Source organism: Capsicum annuum, chromosome 3, assembly GCF_002878395.1.
Source record: "Capsicum annuum cultivar UCD-10X-F1 chromosome 3, UCD10Xv1.1, whole genome shotgun sequence".
NCBI classification, from domain to species: Eukaryota; Viridiplantae; Streptophyta; class Magnoliopsida; order Solanales; family Solanaceae; genus Capsicum; species Capsicum annuum.
In genome coordinates, this window is record NC_061113.1 from 14,810,389 (window position 1) to 14,834,149 (window position 23,761).

The following is a 23,761-nucleotide window of genomic DNA, read 5'->3' on the forward strand; positions in this document are numbered from 1 at the left end:
ATCACCATATAACATATGTATCACCATTTTAAAAAACTGGGATAAAATGTAATTAATAAAATAGTCAGAATTTTATGTAATATCACTTAAAGATTCAGGGATTTATGTAAGTTATCCTTTATTTAATAAGAGAAAAATGTATTTTTACGTCTGGGAAGGGGGAGAGGGGGGAGGGGGTCGCTTTGCAGGCCCAATCACACGGCCCCAGCTATGCCTTGCGGGCCAAATCGCGCAGCATCAGTCGTGCCTCGCTCGTGCTCGTCCAATCGCTCACCCTGGACAGCGCCTCATTAAAATACCCATAACTTTTTCCTTCGGACTCGAATTGACGAATAGCCAGTTGCTTTGGAAAGAAGGCTCAAAGACCTTTAATTTAGTATATAGTAAGCCACTTAACTTATTATATTCTAGGAGTAATGGTCGTTGAAAGTTGACCCAAGTAAGAATTTCTACTAAAACTCAATCGATAGGAAAGTTCGCAACTCAACTTTGAGCTAGGAGATTTCTATGACCTCAATCCGACTACAAAGATGTCCCCTCCCTAAGGAATTGATAAGAAGTTAATATTGATACTTATATCAAAATAGAAATCATTAAATTTGGGTCTATACTTGTATGAAGGACGGTTCAAATTTTAGCCCGAACATGTAGGGTGTTACAGTATCATTAACACAAAAAAGCATTTTGATACGTCATTTTTGTTATATTTTCACGAGACATTCATTCCAATACATAATTCTTATGTATCAATAACACAGGTCTTATCCGATACATAAATCGTATGTATCAGTAACGCGAAAAAGCACTCTGATATATAATTTTTGTCATACTTTCAAACATATACATCATTACAGCGTATCTAATTTGAATAAACCTCAAGTATCTCGATTTCGTCATCGTTATCATTAGTCGTAGATCTAGCAACAACGAATGAAGAGAGAAAAAGTTTTTAAAAAATATAATTTAGAGACAAAAATACTATAACAAAGGATAGATCGAGACAAAATTAGCAATAGAAAATTATTTGGATGACGATGAAAAGTTAAAAAAAGAAGAAGCTAAATACGAACTATGAAAGGATAAAATGTAAAAAATATAGAATTGAAGAAAAATTATCCGAATAAAACTTTGTTGTTTAATAAAAGCAAGAAAAAAATTGAATCCTTAAATACATATTTGAATTGTATTAAAAAAAAATTATGTATTAACCTCTTGATTTATGAAACTTTTTTTTGAGAATTCTTATTTTCTTAAAAACATAAAAACTATAAAATTTAAGGACTAATGATAAATTAGATCAAGAAATTTTTAGAATATTGAGCGTTCAATATTTTTAAAAATTATATCAAGTTCTCTAGTGTGTAAATAAAGTGCCCTTGCAATACCCAAGGGACTAAAACACAAACATCACAACTTAATAATTATTTTTACTGTTGTTTTTTAGTTGTAATGTTTTATTTCATCGAAATTCAATTTAACTAATTTTTAAAGTTAAATTATATTAGATTAATTCAATACTTTTAAATTAAAATTTACATAGTTAAAAATTATATAAAAAATTATATAAATTACAATTTATTCATAAATACATTTTAAAATGTTAATCAAAATTTGTATTATTAGACTTTAAAAAAAAAAAAAAAAAAAAAAACTATGTCAATTGAAAAGTAATGGAGGGAGTTATTGACAATGACAGCTGAGTACTACTCTTACACCTCCTTATTAAATTTAGTAATTATGAGGCGGTTGTGAAAAGAATCCGTTGGATTTGGAATGATAATATTGGTAACTAACGGATCTGACCCGACCCATTTAATTTTATTGTGCAAAAATTATTTCTCACAGAGAAAAATCGAGTCTTTGTTGTGTAAAAATTGTTGCTCAGTGAGAAAAATTCACTTTTTTTGTGCAGAAATTGTTGTTTACATAGAAAAATGGTGTCTTTTTGATATACAAAAGTGCAAAATCAATTGTGAAATTGTGAAAAAATTAACACATAAGCAACTACGCTACTGAAATTGTATGTACACAGTAAAAAACAGCAACTACAAAAAGATTAACACGTATGCAACTACGCTAGTGAATTGTATGTACATGAAAAAATCAATAACAACAAAAAGATTAACGCGTAAGCAACTACGCTAGTGAAATTGTATGTGCACGAAAAAAATCAGCAACTACAAAAAGATTAACGAATAAAAAACTACACTACTGAAATTATATGTGCACGAAAAAAATCAGCAACTAGAAAAAAATTAACGCGTAAGCAACTACGCTAGTGAATTGTTTGTACACAAAAAAAATCGGCAACTACAAAAAAATTGGTAACTACAAAAAGATTAACGCATATGCAACTACACTAGTGAATTGTATGTACACGAAAAAAATAAACAACTGCAAAAAGATTGATGCGTAAGCCAATACGCTAGTGAATTGTATGTACACGAAAAAATTAGCAACTACAAAAAGATTAACGCATATACAACTATGCTAGTAAATTGTATCTACACAAGAAATCAGCTACTAAAAAAGATTAATGCGTAAGCAACTATGCTAGTAAATTGTATGTACATGAAAAAAATCAACATCTACAAAAAGATTAACGAGTAAGCAACTTCGATAGTGAATTGTATGTCCATGAAAAAAATCAGCAACTACAAAAAGATTAACACGTATGCAATTACGCTAGCGAATTATATGTACAAGAAAAAAAATCAGCAACTACAAAAAGATTAACGTATAAGCAACTATGCAAGTGAGTTGTATGTCCATGAAAAAAATCAGCAACTACAAAAAGATTAACACGTAAGCAGCTACGCTAGTGAATGGAATGTACACGAAAAAAATCAGCAACTACAAAAAGATTAACACGTAAGCAACTACGCTAATGAAATTGTATGTATACTCAAAATTCAACAACTACAAAAAGATTAACACGTAAGCAACTACGTTAGTGAAATTGTATGTACACGAAAAAAATGAGCAACTACAAAAAAAAGTTAACACATTTGAGAACAAGAGGATCTCTATCTCAAAATGTCTGTAAACTCACTACAGAACTTGTTAAGCATATGCCAATTGTTTGATATTTGGATGTGGTTGCATACAAAAAGATGAAGAGAGTTAAGTTAGTCTTAGCATTATAATGATAACATGGTAAGAACAACTCCTGAGTTGACCCAAAAAAACCACCAACCATTGTTGAAAATGTCACAATCTCTGGCTTCATCATATCTGGAACTTTAAACCGTATAAAAGCACCCTTGCTATAAGGGGTGGCTCAGGGTGAAACAAGTAAATTCGTTTCAGGACTCCAAAATTTTGACGCCTAAAAAACTTTTAATTGTTAAGTTTATAATTTTCTTTTCTTTTCGACGTCTTGAATATAGTTTTAAAAAATGTACAAAATCAATATATAAATAAAATAACTATCATCATTTAATAGAAATATTTTAAAACTTTGAACTAAACTAATCAAATCTCTAAAGTAATAAATAATAATTTTACAATAATACCCAAGGTAAATGTATTGAAACACATGGTTAACATCTTTTTAACTTGAATCAATCCTTGCTGTTATAAATAATAATATTACTATGTGAAATATCATAGTATACTAAAACACAACAATTATGAAAAAACAAAAAAAAGGTCATATGAATTTTTAATTATTACGTATATGCATATGTATATTTTAACACTTTAAATTAAAATTTAGTTTTAAGTTACTAATTTTATTGAGACGCCTCACTTGTTAACATGCTGCAACATACAAAATAGTCGCATTTCATCATATTAAATAAATCATTTACATCCGCATCAAGGAAACTTCATATAGAATACAACTGGCCCAGCGGATTTGATCATAAATATTTTTTTGACCCTTTTAAAAATACTAGATGTCGGGGATATTTGTTATTTTTTAGTCTCAATTTATGTGACATAAATAAAATGTAGATAATCAATCATATTTTTAGTATGCTTTGAATATTCTAAATTGTTACCTATCGTAATTTATACTATTTTTTATGTAATTTTTAAATAATACATGTTACTCTCCTTGTTCAAACTTTTGTAGTATCGATAGCCAATTATACTTTAAAAATAATTTAACTTTTTTAATTATTGAGATTTATAATACTTTTTTTTTTATTTCAAATTAAGTAGCACTAGTAATAATTTCTGTAGTCAACCAAATACTTTATATCCTTACAATTTTTTAAATTATTAATTATTATGATTTGTAATACCTTTTAAAGTATTTTTTTGAAATATATAACAAATTATTTTTTTAGACACTTTAAACTGTCAACTAGTATAATTTGTAATGATTTTTATATGATTTTCGAAAAATACATGTTACTCTCCTTGTCTTAACTTTTGTGGCATTGATATTCAATTATATTTTTAACTATTCTAATTTAAATGGCATTGATATAATTTTGAGAGTTGATTAAATATTTTATATCTCTTAAATTTGTTAATTATTATGATCTATAGTATTTTTACGTATTTTTAAAAATATATAGTAGTTTTTTTAGATATTTTAATTTGTTAAATGTTGTAATTTATAATAAATTTTATGTAAATTTTAATAATATATGTTACTCTCCTTGTTCCAAATTTTGTGGCATTGATTGTCAATTATATTTTATAAATAATTTAAGTTTTTAATTACTGTGATCTATAATATTTTTTCTTCTATTTCAATTTAAGTGGAAATGATAAAATTTTAAAAATCAGCCAAATATTTATATTTTTTAAATTTTTAATTTATTAATTATTGTGATTTACAGATTTTTTTTTTTGAAATATATAACCGATTAAAAAAATTAAGATAAAAAAATTAAAATAGATGAAAAAATGAAGGCAGAGAAAACGACTAATGAAGTTGTGCCAAAAAGATATATCGACCTCTAAACTTTTTTAGTTGTTAATTATTGTGATGTATAGTATTTTTTACGTATTTTTGAGAAATATTTGGCAGATTAATTTTTTTTAGATATTTTAAAATGTTAACTATTTATCTCTTTTAATACTTTTTATTATACTCTTCTGTCCAAAATTTTCTAGCATTTATAGTAAATTATATTTTTTAAATAATTTTTTTTATTATTGTAATTTATAATATTTTTTCTTCTATTTTAATTTAAGTGGCACAATTCTTAGATGACCATAATAATTAATAAGGGGTGATATAATAAAATTATGATTGAAGCAGCGAAGTAGACATGTATTGAATGAATTATAATAACTAATTAGAAGTGATATAACAAAATTAATATAAAAATACTTTTGAAAAAAATTAAGTGGATCTCATATAAAACGTCAAGTTAATTTAATATTAAATATTATTAATTTTTTAAAACTTAGATGACTTTAAAATAATTTTTTAATATTAATTTTTAATACTTAAATGACTCATAATAATTAATTAGGGGTGATATAGTAAAATTACGTCGAACCAACTAAAACAGACATGTCAAAAATGTTTGTTTTATTTTTTTATTAACTATTATTAATTTTAAATACGTAAATGACTTATTATAATTAATTATAGGTGATACATTAAAATTACGATTGAAGCAGCTAAAAAAAAATCTCAAATAATAATAAGTGTAACTTTGAGGAACTTAGTAGTCATTTTGAAAACTACCATTTTATTAAATATTATTAATATTATAATATTTTAATAAAATAATTTATAATAATTAATTAGAAATGATATAATAAAATCACGCTTGAAGCATCTGAAACAATCAGAACGATCCAAAGCTGCTCAATATTGTCATTCCTATTATAGAGTAAGATGGTGGCTTGGGCACATCTTTCGTTAAAAAAAGAAAAAGTCAAACTGTGTTTTGTACAGGTGCACACAGACATGGTGATTAATAAAAAACTTTCATTATCGAAAAAGAAAAATCATAAATGAAGCTATATACTGCCAACTGATTCTGGCACAATCTCTTCGGAATTTCCTTAGGTACAACGTTAACGCTAAATCTGACGGACAAGTCACAGAGCCGAAAACACTCTTATGATTTGTCGTCGTGCTGAAGCTCATAGCCTTCGTCCTTAATTTCATGAGATCAGAAGACTAACTCTGCAAGCACCCATACATCACGTACTAAAAACCATCAAAATGCTTAAACAATAGAATGGAAGAGAAAAAGAAAAAGATCATTACCCAAATTATTTTCTTCCCAGATGTCCAACCCAAAGATAATAAGACCAACACCTCATGTGTTTCGTCCTCTATCGGGCCGAGACCGTGGGTCACTTCACAATAAATCGCACAACATTAACCATAAAGCAGACAAAACAACTTTGTTATAGTATTGTCACATCCTTTTTTAACCAAAAAGATAATATTGTAAAGTTTAAAAAAGATTTTATTATTAAGTGACAAAAGAAAATTATTTTGAAAAGAATTAATTTTGCAATTAATTCAGAGTCGTCACTTGACATAAATTGAATGTGTCTTTTTCAAAACGGTTTGACTTTAAAATTGATCCGTGAATAGAGATTCCGATTAAGAAATTCTATTGACCGAGGGGAAGGTGTTAGGCATCTCTCGATCCCGTGGTTCTACCACGATCGCTTCGTGGGGTATATCGGCTAGTACGAACGCTATAAATGTATAAACCACATAAAACACACAATAATCAAACAAACAAACACAAACAAAACAAATCCCAAAAATGTAGTGTCCAGTCCAATTTATTACAGACCAAAATAAAAAGGTACTGAAATGTAAACCTACGGTAACCTACACTAGTCCTAAACTACACTCCAATGCTTTACCCTATGCCTCGGGCCTTGATCAAGAGTCTCCTTTGCGTACATGATACTTCGGGATATTCCCCGGTGAATAAACACAAATACCTCGGGGCATTCCCCGACCAAATGATACATTTGATCCAAAAAGCAATAATACCAAGTCATTCAACACATATTTCAAGCATCCAATATTCCATAAGTCCTGAATTTGCCTACCCGAACCTAAACTTTGCCTATCAATTTTAATCCATCATGATATTATTGCCTTTAACAACATCAATACTCATTCCGAATTAAACAATCATCAATGAATCAAAACAATCAATATTCACCTTTTTGCAGTGTTCAATCCACGCCCCCAATTTCATTCTCAATCATACGATTACTTCATTTCGATACAAAATCAACTAATCAAGTCTCGATAATTATAGAAACTCTAATATACTTCAAAACGCATCTCTAAATCACATCATCAACCATATGAATCACACAATTATAGCAACCAACACACCACAAAGATTCAAACATGTCAAGCAACAAATCATTTACATTCACGTAAAAATTAAAGGAAGAGAAGATAAAATTGGACTCCAAATGCTTTTTCAATGGAAATAATTCTTTCGACTTGAATCGCGATCGAAATCTCAAATCAAACCTCAAACCACCAACTCGATATGCCCTCTTATTCCATTTTTGTACCCGAATAAAAAAGCAATGACCAACCTGAGTCCAACTCAAGTTATCGACGAGAATTAATAACCACGTTAACCCGAACCTAACTCGGAGCACCGTTAAGAGGTATGTGTATTGTCGCGATGGATTTTGGTCGCCGGTTTGATTTTCTCCGATGGGATTGCTTCAACTGGTTTCAGGTGACGGGCGACAGGACGATTTTCCGATGGAGTTGGCCGAAAGAGATGGATGATTCCAGAGAACTATTCGCCAGAGAATCTAACTTAAGATGTTGTTTTTCTCCTCTGTTTTATCTTTTTTTTTCACTCTCTTTCTTCCATCTCCCTCTCTTAAATTCTCATTGTTCAATCTCACCCTCTCTTTTTTGTTTTCACTCTTTCCCTCACTGTTTTTCTTGTTCTCAACTGGGTGTGTATTGTTTATGTTACTTGGAGTGTGAGTGAGAGAATCTGTGAAGGTTTATATGTGTTGTGAGGTATGAGCTTGGTAGTGTATGTGTGGGGTTTTGTTTGAATTGTGTATGAGTGAATACTGTGTGGGTGTATGTGTGATGATGGAAGATATGTGTGTGCAAGAATAGTTTGTGTTGTTGTGTTTTTGTTGTGTGTCAATGGTGAATAGTGTAGAAGAGAAGAAAAATGGAGTCCCTGCTCCCTGTGTGCCTATGTACTGGTGGGTATTGTGAATGGAAAAAGACGGTCCCCCTATTTTAGTGGGTCCCATGAGTATTATGTTTATGTGAGGTGGTGTGTATATTGTGAGGAAACCGTGGGGTAGGGAGTTAGGGGTATAGGGTGTGGGGTGTGAGTTGGTTAAGATAAAATTTATTAGGGATTGAATTTGTTAGGATTTGTTGTATTTGTTTCCTTTTGGGAAAAGTGTAGAATGGGTGAGAGTACGTGATAAGGTGAGCTAAAATGAATAAAAATTAAACTTCGAGAGGGACAAAATGAGGTGTCTACATCATGTCCCTTTTTAGGTGTAAACACAAAGCGTTTTCAGATTAAAAGTAGATAACGAGATCAAATTTTGACCCGACCATTATTCGAAGAATGAAATAGAAAGAAGAAATACAACCGAGTTGGAGGGTCGAGTGAGGTCCCGTCGAGGTTTCAGTCTGTGGCTCTATCATTACATCAAAAATTAAAATTACAAGTTAAAACATAAATGAAATTACAAAAATCCTATCTATGCAGCGTCTTTGACTCTTGACTTGCTATTTCATCACCTTATTCTTCAGGCGAGCTCCTGACTTGCAATTTATTCACCCTGTTCTCCAGGCGGGCTCCTTACTTGCAATTTCTTCAACTTGTTGCTTGGTTTTCAATTTTTTCACCCTGTTTTTCAGGCGGATTCCTGACTTGCTATTTTTCAATATGTTGACTTTCAATTTCTTCACCTTGTTGCTTGACTTTCTACTTCTTCACCTTGTTGGTTGACTTTCAACTTCTTCACCATGTTGCTTGACTTTTCATTTATTCACCCTGTTCTTCAAGAGGGCTCCTGAAATCACAACTAGAAAGAAAATTATTCCAAACAAAGATTATGATAAAGAGAGATTCTATTTGCCAGAAAAGTAAAGTTTTAAATAACAGGAATTAAATTTTTTGCCCCAGTTTATCATCAGAAGACTTTTGTGAAAGTCACATCATAACTACTTGAAAACCCTAAATAAAGAAATGCATCTTCTATAGGTTAATTGGAATAATTCGACTAGGAAGTGCATTTTCTAGGAATCAAAGGAAACGACTCGACTAGAAAGTACATCTTCTAGGAATCAAGGGGACTGACTCGACTAGGAAGTACAAGGAATCAAGGGGACTGACTCGACTAAGAAGTACATCTTCTAGGAATCAAGGGGAATGACTCGACTAAAAGGTACGTCTTATAGGAATCAAGGGGAATGACTCGACTAAAAGGTACGTCTTATAGGAATCAAGGGGAATGACTCAACTAGGAGGTACATCTTCTAGGAATCAAGGGGACTGACTAGATAAAAGGTACGTCTTATAGGAATCAAGGGGAATGAATCGACTAAAAGGTATATCTTATACGAATCAAGAGGAATGACTCGGCCAGGAAGTACATCTTCTAGGAATCAAGAGGAATGACTCGACCAGGAAGTATATCTTCTAGAAATCAAAGGGAATGACTCGACCAGAAAGTACATCTTCTAGGAATCAAGGGGAATAACTCGACTAAAAGGTACGTCTTATAGGAATAAAGGGGAGTGGCTTTACTAAAAGGTACGTCTTATAGGAGTAAAAGGGAATGACTCGACTAAAAGGTACGTCTTATAGGAATCGAGGGGAATGACTCAACTAAAAGGTACGTCTTCTAGGAGTCGAGGGGAATGACTCAACTAAAAGGTACTTCTTATAAGAGTCAAAGGGAATGACTCGACCAAAAGGTACGTCTTCTAGGAGTGAAGATTCAATTTAAGAAGTGTATTACCTAGCAAATAAAAACTAAAATCCCTGGACAAGAAAGTATGTCTCTGAGGGATATAGAATGATGATTTTTTAACATGATTTGATTATCAAACCTGTGCAACAATATTATTTCCTGCATTTGTAAAAGTGGGGCATTACAGCCCTTGATATTTATGCTCTGAAATCCTTTCTTTGAAGGTAATATGTGTACTATTTCATCAAAGAAAACTTGTGAGTTTAAAACATGGTGGCTGGTTTGTGGCTTTAGCTTTCGCGGCGATCGCTCTTGCCCTCGTCATATTTAACCTTGCTTCCAACCCTTAGCATATGTCATTGACTTGCTGCTTTATTGACCCAAACTCAGATTATTAAGAGTGACTCTGAAACAAACACAATATCTATGTTTTGCCATGTTTCTCAGATAAACCCCTTTGAACATTGGTATTTTCATGAGTTCCTAGACTTGTATGTTGAAAAAACTTTCTGCATGCCTTATTTCGGCTCACAGTTATGTCTTTTTTATGTGTTGGCTTTTGTCTTGATTTGTGCAATTGAAGAAGCTGGTAGTCAATTTTGAAATCTTTTCTCACTTGTTTTGACATGAACTTGAATCAAAGACAAGAGAAAAAATGACAATGATTTTTTATTTGGATAACTGACTCAAGAAAATAAAATAAAATAAAAAAACAAAAGATAATAAATGTCCCTATTAAAAGCAAAGAAACAAAAAAATTATCTAAAATGACAATCAACTCTAATGATTACGCCATGCATTTTGGATTAAGTTGTCTGATCCTTACATCCAAACTTTCTACCAATTTTTGTTGAGTTAATGACCTTGAAACTGAGTTACTTCCTTGGGCTAACTGCATTCGGAGACCTCATTCGGCCAGTGGCGCCTTGAAAGGTTTTCGCCAACAAGCCTATCTTATTTCTTTTTCTCAACTCACCATTTTCTTATGGTATCCGTGAGGGTTTTCAGTAATGAGACTCTGACATTTCTCTCAAGTCACAGTCGTCTTACAGTGCCCGTTGGTGTTTTCACTAATAAGACTCTCTAATTTTTATCTCTCTCAACTTACCATCGCCTTATGGTGCCCGTGAGAGTTTTCACCAATAAGACTCTCTCATTTTTCTTTCTCTCTTGATTTCTTATGCTGAGGAAGACAAGTAGTTCCCAAGTGCATCATCATATCTATTGCATGATTAGCCTTAATATCCTTGAAGATTGATCTGGAGGTCTTTCTTTGGTTGTAACTTGACTTTTGGATAGGGTTAGAAAGAAAAGATGACATGAGGCTCAAATGACACTTGAAGTGGGGTAGGCCTTATAACTTTTGGAATCGACTTAAACAATGAGGATTAACTCATGCCCCAGTTTCTTTTGACTGGGTAACTCTAAACTATTTATTTGGTTGGACTGATCCCAGAATAGGGCAACCTACGTATCTCACCCCCAAGAGAGGAGAATCAGGTCTCACGTAATTCCGACAACTCATTTTTTGATTGATTCTTATTTCTTTTTCTTCTTTTTTATTGACTTTTTTTTCTTTTGGGACCTTTCTGACTCTATTTTTTCTTGACACTCTTTTCTTTGCTTTTTTTGACACATTTTTTTTTGAAACTTTTATGACGCTGTTGTTTTGCTTGACATTTAACTTTTGAGCTTTGTTGACTCTATCTCGATTCCAAAAGAGGAGTATAAAAGAAAATAGAACTAAAACTCAAATGGGGTAAACAAAGGATGACACAATATTTGGATAACAGAATGAAATATCTTTGTCTTATCAATCCTTAAAAATACAAGTACATATCATGCAATATGAAAGTGAAAGATGAAGATCAATTGTGACACTTTAACACCACTAACTTTAACTGAGCATGTGTCACTTCTTATTTCACACTTGTCAAATATACAACTCCACCTTTATTGTATACCCCTCACATCTAATTACCCATGCTTTCGTAGAGCTGATTTTCTTTCTGTTCTCTTGCTATAGGATCACGCAATCACTTTTTGACCATGTCTTTCAATTGATGACCAAGTTATTCTTGTAATTGTCAGAATAATTGCCTTAATTTTCAAAGAAGGCTTAAACTTATCACTAAATGTCTTAGCGCTCTACCTATTTTCTCAGATATTTTTTCTAACTTTGGCCCTCTGATTTAATGTTTCATGGTTAAATTGGATTTTAAGACCTGACTAAAAATTCCGCTAGCATGTCATATCACTAGAATCAACCTAAAACATAATTTGTAAAGAAAACAAACAAACTACACATATTTAAAACACAAAGGGAAAAGGGACACTCCATTTAGTTAAAATGAAAGATAGAAGGGTTTGAACATAAATGACAAAAGGAACAAAACAAGATAGATCCCGAACTACAACACTAAAATAATTCGGATAATAGAAAAGGAAACAAAATAAACTACCAGACCTATTCCTAGTAGGGAGAAAGGTGACTTCTCAATTGCTCTGCCTGACATATTAGCCACTGGTTTGCATATCAGCATGACTAGAGCTTACACCACTGTTAGACACATTTCCTTCAACAAATAAGTTCTGGATCCCCATGCTTAACTTATTGCCTCCCAGATATTGTCCAGTACCACATACTGGTAAAGAACTCTGTGGGACGGTTGAGGTGCCAATGTTTTGTACCACAATTAATTTTTCTTGAATAATATTCTCTATTTATCTGTTCAAAATACGGTAATCTTCAGTTCTGTGACATTCCATATTAGAATGATAAGCACATCATACATTAGGATAAAAAAAATTTGAATGTAGATCAGGAGTGTCACGCCTCAAATCCTATTGGGGCGGACTGGCACCCGTAACTGAGGAGGCCCTGGAGAACCAGCTCATAACCTTAAGCTTCCCATGCATACCTCTATGACAACCCGAAATTCGGACAGCATCATGTCGCATATAAAAGGAAATAATCACCTGTATAAGATCGAGCACACATATATATGTATATACAATACTTGGCCGTTGGAGCCATCACGTCTATTAACAAAACACCACCTTGACTGTACATTAGGTCTACAAAGCCTCTAGACAATACACAGAGTTTAACTAAGGCCGGGACACACCCCTCCATATAACTAACTTCAATACAATACGAAAAGTGACTGGATATGACACGGAAAGCCCCAAAGCAAACTGGAGCTCACCAAAAGTAGCTGGATATCCTGGCTCCTACTTGTGCGGTGTATGAGCTGAGGTACCTGTGCCTGCAACATGAAATACAGGTCCCCTGTGGGGGACGTCAGTACAAAATATGTACTGAGTATGTAAAGCTGTAGATAATCACATATGATATAGGACCTCAATAGAAATCAGAAACAAGTGAATAAATCGTAATAGGAGTGGACCACACTTACTAGAACTTGTGACAACCTGTACATTGTATTTATTCAATCACTTTACCTTCATTCTTATCATCTTTGTAATCATTACTGTACTGTACTGTGACCATTAGGCTGCCTCTAGTACATATCAACTGGGATCGACCCATGATAGGCTTATGCCCCTGGGATACCACCCATAAACACATAAATAGGGATCGACCCATGATAGGCTTATACCCCTGGGATACCACCCGATAAGAGAGAACTTCTATCACTTAGTTCAATTAATCTTTGAGATTGTTATTTCGGTCGCCACCGCATTTTTGATACTTTGAAACAATGATACATCAACAAGAGACATAGAAATAGACCATCAATGCACTAACAATGAAGTAAGAACTCATTGGCACATCAATGAAGTGTTTTGGAGTCATCAATGCCATAACAATGATGTAGGAACTTATTGGTATATCAATGAAATATTTTGGAGTCATTAATAGCACGTGGATCTTGTTTGAGTAACCGGATACCTTCTGACATTTATTAGTGCAATAAACATGTAAGATTTGTAAAACAAGTAAGTATTGGAATGTCTTGACATCTTGTAGGTTGGAAACAAGTTCATTGGTAATATAGGACATCATACAAAACCATTATGGATCACATGTTACTGAATAAATTTAGAAACTTTCTTAATAGAACAATTGTTCACTTTCATGCCAAAGATATGGTATAGAGTATGCTTTACATACCTGACTGTCAACCTTCAATACTAGTCCCAAATGGACTTCCCGTCTTTTCGTATTACTTATCTACAATGACATATATATATCAATCTAGTAGTAGCAACCAAATATCACAATTCAATTATTTGAATTCACCAAACTAATGGTTAAGTAGTAAGCCTTAATTACACCATAAAGGTTGTCACTTTAACCCTCTTATACTCCAATTACATTCATATGCCATGCATATTCATACAACATCCTCCAATATCAAGTTTGGATTCATTTATCCTTCCAATCAATCCATTAAACCAAATTGAGTCATAGACATAAAAAATCATCAATTCAATAGTATATCACCATATCCACCTTCCATAACTCAATTACCATATCCACCTTCCACAATTCAATACAACCAAACCATGCAAAATAGTCCATAACCTTATTTCCATCACCTTTCAATAACAAACAATACATATAATCCTCTATCACACATATACATATGTAAAAGAACAAAGGCAAACAATATTCATACCTTAGAATTCACCTATTGATTATGCAATCCTGTTTGCACAAATAATAGGTGCCGTTCGAAGCTCTCGAGATGACAAACCCAGTTATGAATTACTTTGGAATTTCTACGGTTGAATCAAAAGTAATTTAAAGGTCAAATTTGGCTAGGGTTTGTTCTTCCTCAATGATTGATGATGAAAATGAGTTTTTGAACTCATATACATGTATATATACATATATTCCCGTCCATAATATAATAGGAAATGACCAAAATGCCTTTAAAATTTAAATAATGTCAAATCTGTCCTTTGATGGACTGTTTTGATAAGCTAAAGTAGATCGACCATAGCTTTCTGATCCGATATCAGATTTGTACGGCTACATACATCGGGGCCCGTTCAAGGGGTTACACTGGACCCATATGGCCCTTGGGTGGTTCTAAGACGATTAATCTACACATACCCAGATTAATGGTTTTAAAGGCATGCTAAATCCGATTTTCTTTTCCTGCATGGTTATATAAATATATATGTATGGTTTGTATGCAGATGGTTGGTTTACTTGGTTTTAGAGGTTGACATTATTTTATCCTTATCCTGAGTGCATGCTAGTATTCACCTGCTAACCCATCTTCAGGCGGTTGTGTTCCCACACGATGCAAAAACCGATCATACTACTCATCCTGCTCATTGATTGGATTTAAGAATAGTTAGTGTTGGATTGAAGTGGTGAACTTTCATAGTTCGGACTACATTTATTTCATGTCATGGATTAATTTATATATTTTTGTCTTGCATTGACTTTAGTTTTTGGCTATGGTTGGGGGCATGTCCCTACTAGGTACTCTTTGGATTGGTCTAGAGGCTTTGTATGGACAACTGTGGACTTGGGTATGGATTGATCATGTTATATATAAATATATATTGGGTTATCATTTTGGTTTTGATTTATGGTTTTGGCATGGTTATTGGTTGCATATCGGATGAGTTGACTTGGTTAGGTTGGCCTCGGCTGTAGGCTTATCCCAAAGTTATTGCTCGGTTAATGCGCAATCTTGTTATATGTTCGGAGTTCATCGAACTCACGGTATATGTTAGTTGGTTGGATTGGGTCTCGAGGGTGGTCTCCAGTTCGGGTTGGACTTAAGATCACCCATTTACAACAAGGCCCCAATTTTGGTTGTGTCAATTATAACCTAAAGGACTCATTTGGTTGGGCATCCCAAAGAAGAATTACATCAACACATTAAGTAGTTATAAATTTGGAAAAAACAAAGTTGCTTCATGAACCATTAGGATCAAACTTATCAGCAAGAAAACGAATCTATAATATATTAAAAGTTCAAAAGACCTTAGAAATGTTGTTTAAACTTTTTTTCCTTCATTAAAGGTTCCTGCTTTAGATAAAATCGTCTTTTTACTATGTTTTCTTAATATTTACAAATTAAAAATTAATTAAATATATTTATGGTAAAATCTTTCCTTATTAGAAGTCATTAGAATTTCAATATTATTTTCCAATTAAGAGTTGAAAATTAATTAAATATATTTATGGTAAAACCATTCCTTATTAGAAGTCATCAAAATTAATGACAATTGATATTTTTTCATTAGTTTAAGAATTGTAAATCAATTAAATTTGATTTTAAGAAGATTTGATAAATGTAAAAATAAATATAAAAGTATTAAAATAAGAAAAATTTAAGAAGTACAACATTTTAAAAAAATTTAAGTACGTAATAAAAATGTAATCAGTAATTTTGTAAAGACTAGTTTTAAAAATAAGAAAAGATTTTAAATATAAAAAAATAATTGTAACACAAATATGGTTCAAGTTGTTGCGTCTCACTTCACCTGTGGCAACAACGGAAAGAGGTGCTTTATGACAAATGAAAAATTAATGATCCATCAACCACTTGAAACTTCTGGTGGTAAAACATATATGTGTATATATTTATGTTTAAATTATTATATTAAAGTGTGAAAAATTTTTGAAAAGTAATTTGAACTTTTACACTATATTAAAAATCTTCATAATAGACAAAATCATTTAATTTTAAATTATTAAACGCTACACGTGCGAGGCACGTGCCGTTAAACTAGTAACAACAAAATCCTAAAGCATAGCAACAACAGTTATGGGTTTCTTCACATATCATAAATTTGGCTCTGTTTCTTAAATTTTGGATTAAGGCGTCAAACAAAAAAATTCAAAAAAGAATACCTTTTTGTTGTCGTGAAAAAAACATGGTCATCAAATTAAATGACCAAAATTCAAGTTCTGAAACAATAACACATTGCACAATTAGTCAAACCTAACTAGATCAATCAGGCAAACCTCGCTTGATCACCTACTATAAGGGTAACTGCACATTACTACTCGAATTATGAGTCCTAGAACGCTATTGCCAGTCATATTTGAAATTGCCCAATGCTTGCTTTTCATAGAACTGAGTTTAGTTGCACAACTATCAGCATCCATAGGCAGTAAGAAATCAGAACAATACATCACAAATGAACTGTAGAATGTGAAACTTTATATTGGGAAACAAGTTATAATCAAAACTTACCCTTCTCCGGGGCTCATGAAATCGGTCAATGAGTCTGATTAATGTCATCGAGCTTCACGCCATCAATAGCGAAAAGGCCTCCGTGTACTACAAAGCAAACCAGTATAGCCTTTCTTTAGGTCTCCCAAATTTGGAGGCCCCAAAAAAAATTAATATAAATTTAATTTCACTTAAAATAATATTGAAAACTCTAAAATATAAAAGGTACAAAATTTAAATTAATAAAAAAAGATAAAAGAACTAAGTAGAGAAGTAGAATAGAGAGAATAATTCTTTATTTCTTCTTGGAGATTTTCTTGGATTCTTGAGGATGATTTACAATGAATAAAACTCCTCTATTTATAGGAAAAATTACTCCTAGTTTCTATCTAAAAAATACATACTTCAAATCCTGGTAGATATCAACTAAACCTTGATAGATGTTATCTATATTCTTGATAGACATTCATTGTAATATAAATACATTTATAACACTTCCCCTTGAATTTCTAATTGATAGATAATGTGCTTCATCAAAACTTTACTAGAAAAAACTCAGTAGAAAAAAAAATCTTGTGAAGAAAAAAGAGTACACATCTCTAACAATACGCATATAGGTTGTCTCATTAAAAACCTTATAAGGAAATCCAGTGGGACAAAACCTCATAAGAGAAAAAGAGTGCAGTATGTCTTAAATTATCCTAATGAGAACATCCTTGAGGCTTTGTATCCCGATCTTGTGTATGATCTTCTTGAAAGCTGCATTTAAAAGAGACTTGGTGAATAAATCAGTTATATTATCTCTCAAATGAATCTGTTGCACGTTAATATCACCATTCTTTTATATCTCATGTGTATAGAAAAACTTTGATGAAGTGTGCTTCGTCCTATCTCCTTTTATAAATCTTCCCTTAAGATATGTTATGCATGCTGCATTATTTTCATATAAAATTCTGGGTACATTGTACATTTCAAATAATATTTTTCTCGAATGAGATGTATCATGGACCTCAACCATACACATTCTCGGCTTGCTTCATGAATTAACTACTATCTCAGCATGGTTCGGTATATGAAGTAGCTAGATAGACTGCTTTGTATATCTCTAAAATATGGTAGTATCCCGAAATGTGAGCACATTGTATGTTTGAGATCGAGATTTATGCGGATTAAATAAATACCCACCATCAACATAATTAACAAGATCGAGACTGCAATCTTTAGAATAAAATAAAATCATGTGTTTGATCCCATTTCAGTGTCTCCTAGTGGGAGCAAAATTATACCTTGCTAATAAATTAACCAAAAAAGGCTATATCAGGTCTTGTAGTATTTGCAAGATACATTAGTACATCAATTGTATTAAGATATGGTACTTCATAACCAATTCAATTCGGTATATTTATCATATCAACAAATAATCTGTTGCTTTGAACACTCTCCAAGAGTTTCAATAATTTTTAAGTTATAAATTTATGCAATATAAGAATTATAGATAAGTTTTCCAGAAACTTTTATATGCTTCAAACGTTTTGAATCCTTATGTCACTTGATAAATATTTCTATGCCAGCATGCTTAAATAAGCGTAGAATTCAGATCTTCATAATCTTTTACAGTACTACACCAATATTGTATCAAAGATATCATTAATGATAATATCATTTTGTATCGGTTCACAGTGCGACATAACATTCTGAGATCTCATAACTTCATTATTTTCAGGTACCTGGACCTTTCATAAGAGTTCATGAAGTGTTATGTCGTAGGCTCTTCACGAGCACATTGCCTTCTTATTATGATTATTTACACCTTAACCTTTTCGAGGAATATTTTATTTAGAATCGAATGGTCTACCATGTTTCACGCATGCATAGATTTTATCCTTTATGGACACAAAATAGGAGCACTTGTAGCTTAAATATGAGATGCTTTCGACATTTGACTTGAATTATCTTTTGAATGAGGATCTAATGATAGATAATTCCTAACATATTTCATAGCCGCTTATAATCTCTCACTTATGTTAGGAAAACTAACATACATTCTTCATCTTCTTTGAGGAATCCATCTTTGTGCATCATGGTATATTCATTAAACGTATACCACACACCAAAATTATTAAATGGACAATGTGTAGTTCCTGACTCAAGCCAACTTTGAGGAAAAATTAATCATAATTTATTAGTTTGATGCATACTAATACTTCTATAAATAGTATATCATATTTCAAACCAACACATGAAGTTTTGTTCTCATTAGCAATGATTCAACTATTTATCAAAGACATTCAATGTCAAACCAACATTATCAAAATGAATAGTCTTGATTACACAATCTGAAAATTATGCTCTTAACTCAATCTTATTTAGCAGCAAATTTATGAATGTCAAATTGCAGGTTGACAATAAACATACAAGTGATCATCTTATATCGATGTATCTTAATAGATCACATGACTGGTGAACGGGCTTATATTCACCTTTTATACTTTTCAGATTTTAAGGGATCAAATTCTAAAATTAGTTGGTCCAACTAACTTGTCATGAGAACAAGCAACATAAGCAATTCTTGAAGAATCTTCTATTTCTTCAACATATGTCTAGTACTCAATATGCACATTTTTGAAATGTAGCAATCGTTCATGTCAATTTATGAACTTTTATACTAGTAAACTCCAAGTTTATGATGACATGTGCCTTTTTTGCTTTAGTAAATTTCAGATTTACTATTACATGAATAAATTTTTGAATTTACTATTTCAGAAGTAGATTTCAAAATAACTCGTCTCAGGTATTCTGCCTCATTCAGAGGTGAGTTGTGATACCATTAGAGTCAAATGCACATTTGTATTGAAACAATCAAAATTCTCATTCCCCAGGAATGAAATATAATCGTGCCCTAAGTCTATCAAAATTTTAATAGCTTATAACCTCTTTCATGATATTACTACTTCAGAAGCAAATCGAGACATACATATATTGTAGAGAATTTTTCTCTAACATATCTTATAGTCATAATAAGAGTGTGGAAATATTATCAATTTTTATGATTATTATCATATTGTCCCTTTGTGCTTATATTCATACATTCAATCACTTTCCTTCTTTCATACATCTTATGCACTAGTATCACATTTCTTTCAAGAATGAAGCAAGTTATCAACTTTTAGATTCATCATATATTGCTACCATATTCACTTCATGGAATAGATCATATCAACGAAATATGTTTCATGACTTTTCATCAAACATACATTATTTTTCCTTAGCATCATAATATCATCAATATGGTGTATTGAGATTCAAACTCAATATCTTATCCATATAAAAACGTCTTAAACTATAACACGATGGGGCTTAAACCCAACATCTTATCATTAACCAATGACATCAAAGTTCAACAGATTCATCCTTGATTATTAAATTGGTGAAATAAACGAATTCAATTTGTTCTTTTCAGTCACTGCCTCATTGGATCTGGTAGGTAAATTAACCTTTATCTTGATCCAACATCACCAAGTAAACTTGTTCGTATGCTTAGATCGAATATGATTATAAGTGAGTAAAATCAAAATAAATTGATATTCAATCTACACGATACATGCAGTAGCAATATTTTATCATGCTCTTAGTTGTATTATTATTCGATCAACACCATGGATTCGTACACTGCAACTCAACGTGGAAGTTAGATATAGAAATACTGATGGAGTTTAGAAATATATCTACCGTACAGAATGAGATCCAATTTACAAAATTATTTAGAATAAGTTTTACAAAATTTATAATATATAAATAGTATTAATTCAATAACAATAGCGATTAGCGATATGCATGACACTTTTCAATTTTGCCATACTCAAAACGGCACACATAAGGAGCAATTATACATGTATATATGCAGTGCAACTGGCACATAGACCAAAGACAATTGATAACAAAATCAACTTATTTTACTAACCTTAGATAAGGTTCCTATAAACATCCATAAGGCACCAAAAATTGGAGCACAATAATTATGAATACCTTTTCGTAAGTGATAGGTTCATCTATAGTTAGGCGTGATGAATATTACAGTCTCGTGTTAATAATATGTTATAAAATATAAAGTAAAATAAGAAGAATAGAGAGAAAAGAGAGATTTATTCTTATTTCTCTTGACGGATTCTCTTGGGGTCCTTGAGAATGATTTACAATGAATAAAACCCCTCTTTTTATAGGGGAAATTACTTCTAGTTTCTCTCTAAAAGATAAATACTTAAAATCTTGATAGATATCAATTAGATCTTATCTATATTCTTGATAGACATTCACTATAATGTAAATACATTTATGATACTATCTACTTTTTATTAAGAAATATTTTAGAACTTTTTTTCAAATCTTCATATTAATAAATAATGTTTTCATAATAATATTCAAGTTAATGTATTGCAAACAGATGACTAACATCTTATTAATTAAAACTAATCCTTACTTTAAAAAACAATAAAACTAGTTAAATGTTTAATATCTTCAAAGAATACTATACCAAGAAAAATAGTACGTAACAATCAAAAATAACATTATATTGATAATATTTTTGTTATGTGCATATGTTTAAAGATCTCATATTAAAATATGGCTTTAGGTCACTACTTTTATATAGACGGACTTGCTACAAAGACCTTGACATTAATGATGAGCTAGTGGCAAGCAACAAAATAGCTCAGCAAATTGGTCAACGAAAATTTCAGTTAGCTTTGATCTGACCTCACCCTGAAACCTGAATATCTCATTCATACCATAGCTGAAATTGAAGCAATGGTCAATATTATGAATATGGAGGCAAAAGAAAACTGCATAATATATCAAAAGATAGCACAATATACTCGAATTATCTAATAACTAGTGACAAAGTTAGAGCACAGGAAAATTCTAGAAAAAATTACACGAAATCATAAATTTAAGAGATCATATTACTCAAAATTCCTTACCTTTCAAACAATTACTTAAAATCTCGGATTTACTATTTTACTCTTGATACATGTGAACAAAACCCACGTTCGATTTTTACTCCACCATTAGCACATGCAAGTCGATTTTTTTTCAAAGATTTTCTCCCCTAAAATCTCTCCCAAATTATCATCAGTTAAAACAACTTCTATCTCCATTACTCCATCTTCTTCAAACCGTCAATGTACTACATTAAATTATAAAAAATTTTCAGTTATTTCAAAAAGGTGAGTTAGTTATTTAAGTGGATTTTAAGTTAATATTTAACAATACAAATCATTATTCTTATATGCTTTAATCTTTGTTGTGTTAATTTTTCTAATTTTCAATGGCTAATGAAGATCCACCCTCATTTAGTTTGGGGATTTCCCAAATTGAAACACAAAAAGGTGTTTCTGCAAGTCACCAAATTGTGAATTTTACTCCAGATAACTTTAATTGCACAGAGGAAGATTTTCATGAAAATAAGTCAAAGCACCGCAATGACTCATACTACAACAAAAGACATTTATAGCTACATAATATGTCGTGGCTAAATATGAAAAGTTGCGTAGCTAGATATTTTAGCCATATTTTTTTCTTCTGTATCATTCGCAGCAAGAAGTGACGTAACTAAAAGTTAGCTACAGTCTTTACACGATCTGTAGCAAAGGACAAATACTTACAACTACAAAAAAATTATATTGTAGCTGTGACGGTTAATTTTTGCTATGAAATATATACTTAGAGCAAATAAATTTACTCTTTGCCACGACAAATAGAATCTATAGCAATATATATATATATATATATATATATATATATATATTACACATATACAATGTATTCTATTGTAGAAAAAGAAAGGTTCTTAGAGAATATTTTGATACAATAAATCAAGAATTGGTCATGCAATTCTAGTGTTTCTCAACGATTCAAGTGTTTCTCAACCATCAAGGATTAATTCACTTGGATTGAGAATTAGAATATATTTCTCTATAAGTGCATGCATGTATGAATTCTTAACACCCATAGGTGATACATTTTTTTTGTTAATGCGCTTGATACATATGCAAAATTATTAATTTCTCGATATATTTTCATAGTGTAACGGTGATTCATATGAATGATACTTTTGCTATCAGTATATGGGTGATACATTTGTTGATAGTGTATAGATGATACAATTTTTTGTTAGATTATTGGGATACATTTTATTGACAATATATGAGTGATACATTTGCGGTTAATTATTGGTAATACATATGTCCTAAATTTTTCTATATTTATTATATTTTTTGATTTATTTATAAATGGGTGATACATTTAATATTGAGAAAAGACATTAATACACCATTGAAATTGTCACGAATTTTTAAAAGACACCTAAATTTTGTTAGTGTCCTAATACCCCCCTCCCTTGATAATCTTGAACTGCTATTACTACATCATTTTCGAATGAATCTTAGTTTCAAAAAGTAGGTGTTAAACATGCACTAATTAAAATTTAACACATATGACTTAATAAAAAATACATATTTTTCAATTTTTTTTGTTACACTTTTTTCTTCTTTCTTTTTCCCCTCTCTTACTGTTTGACTTTCTTTTCTCTTTACACCAATCATTCCACACCACTTGTTTCCTCTACAACCATTCCCCTTTGGCTTCACATTTCTTTTCCTTCTTCTCTCCATTCCCAGCGACCATTATACAACAATTAGAAAGTGCCTTTATAA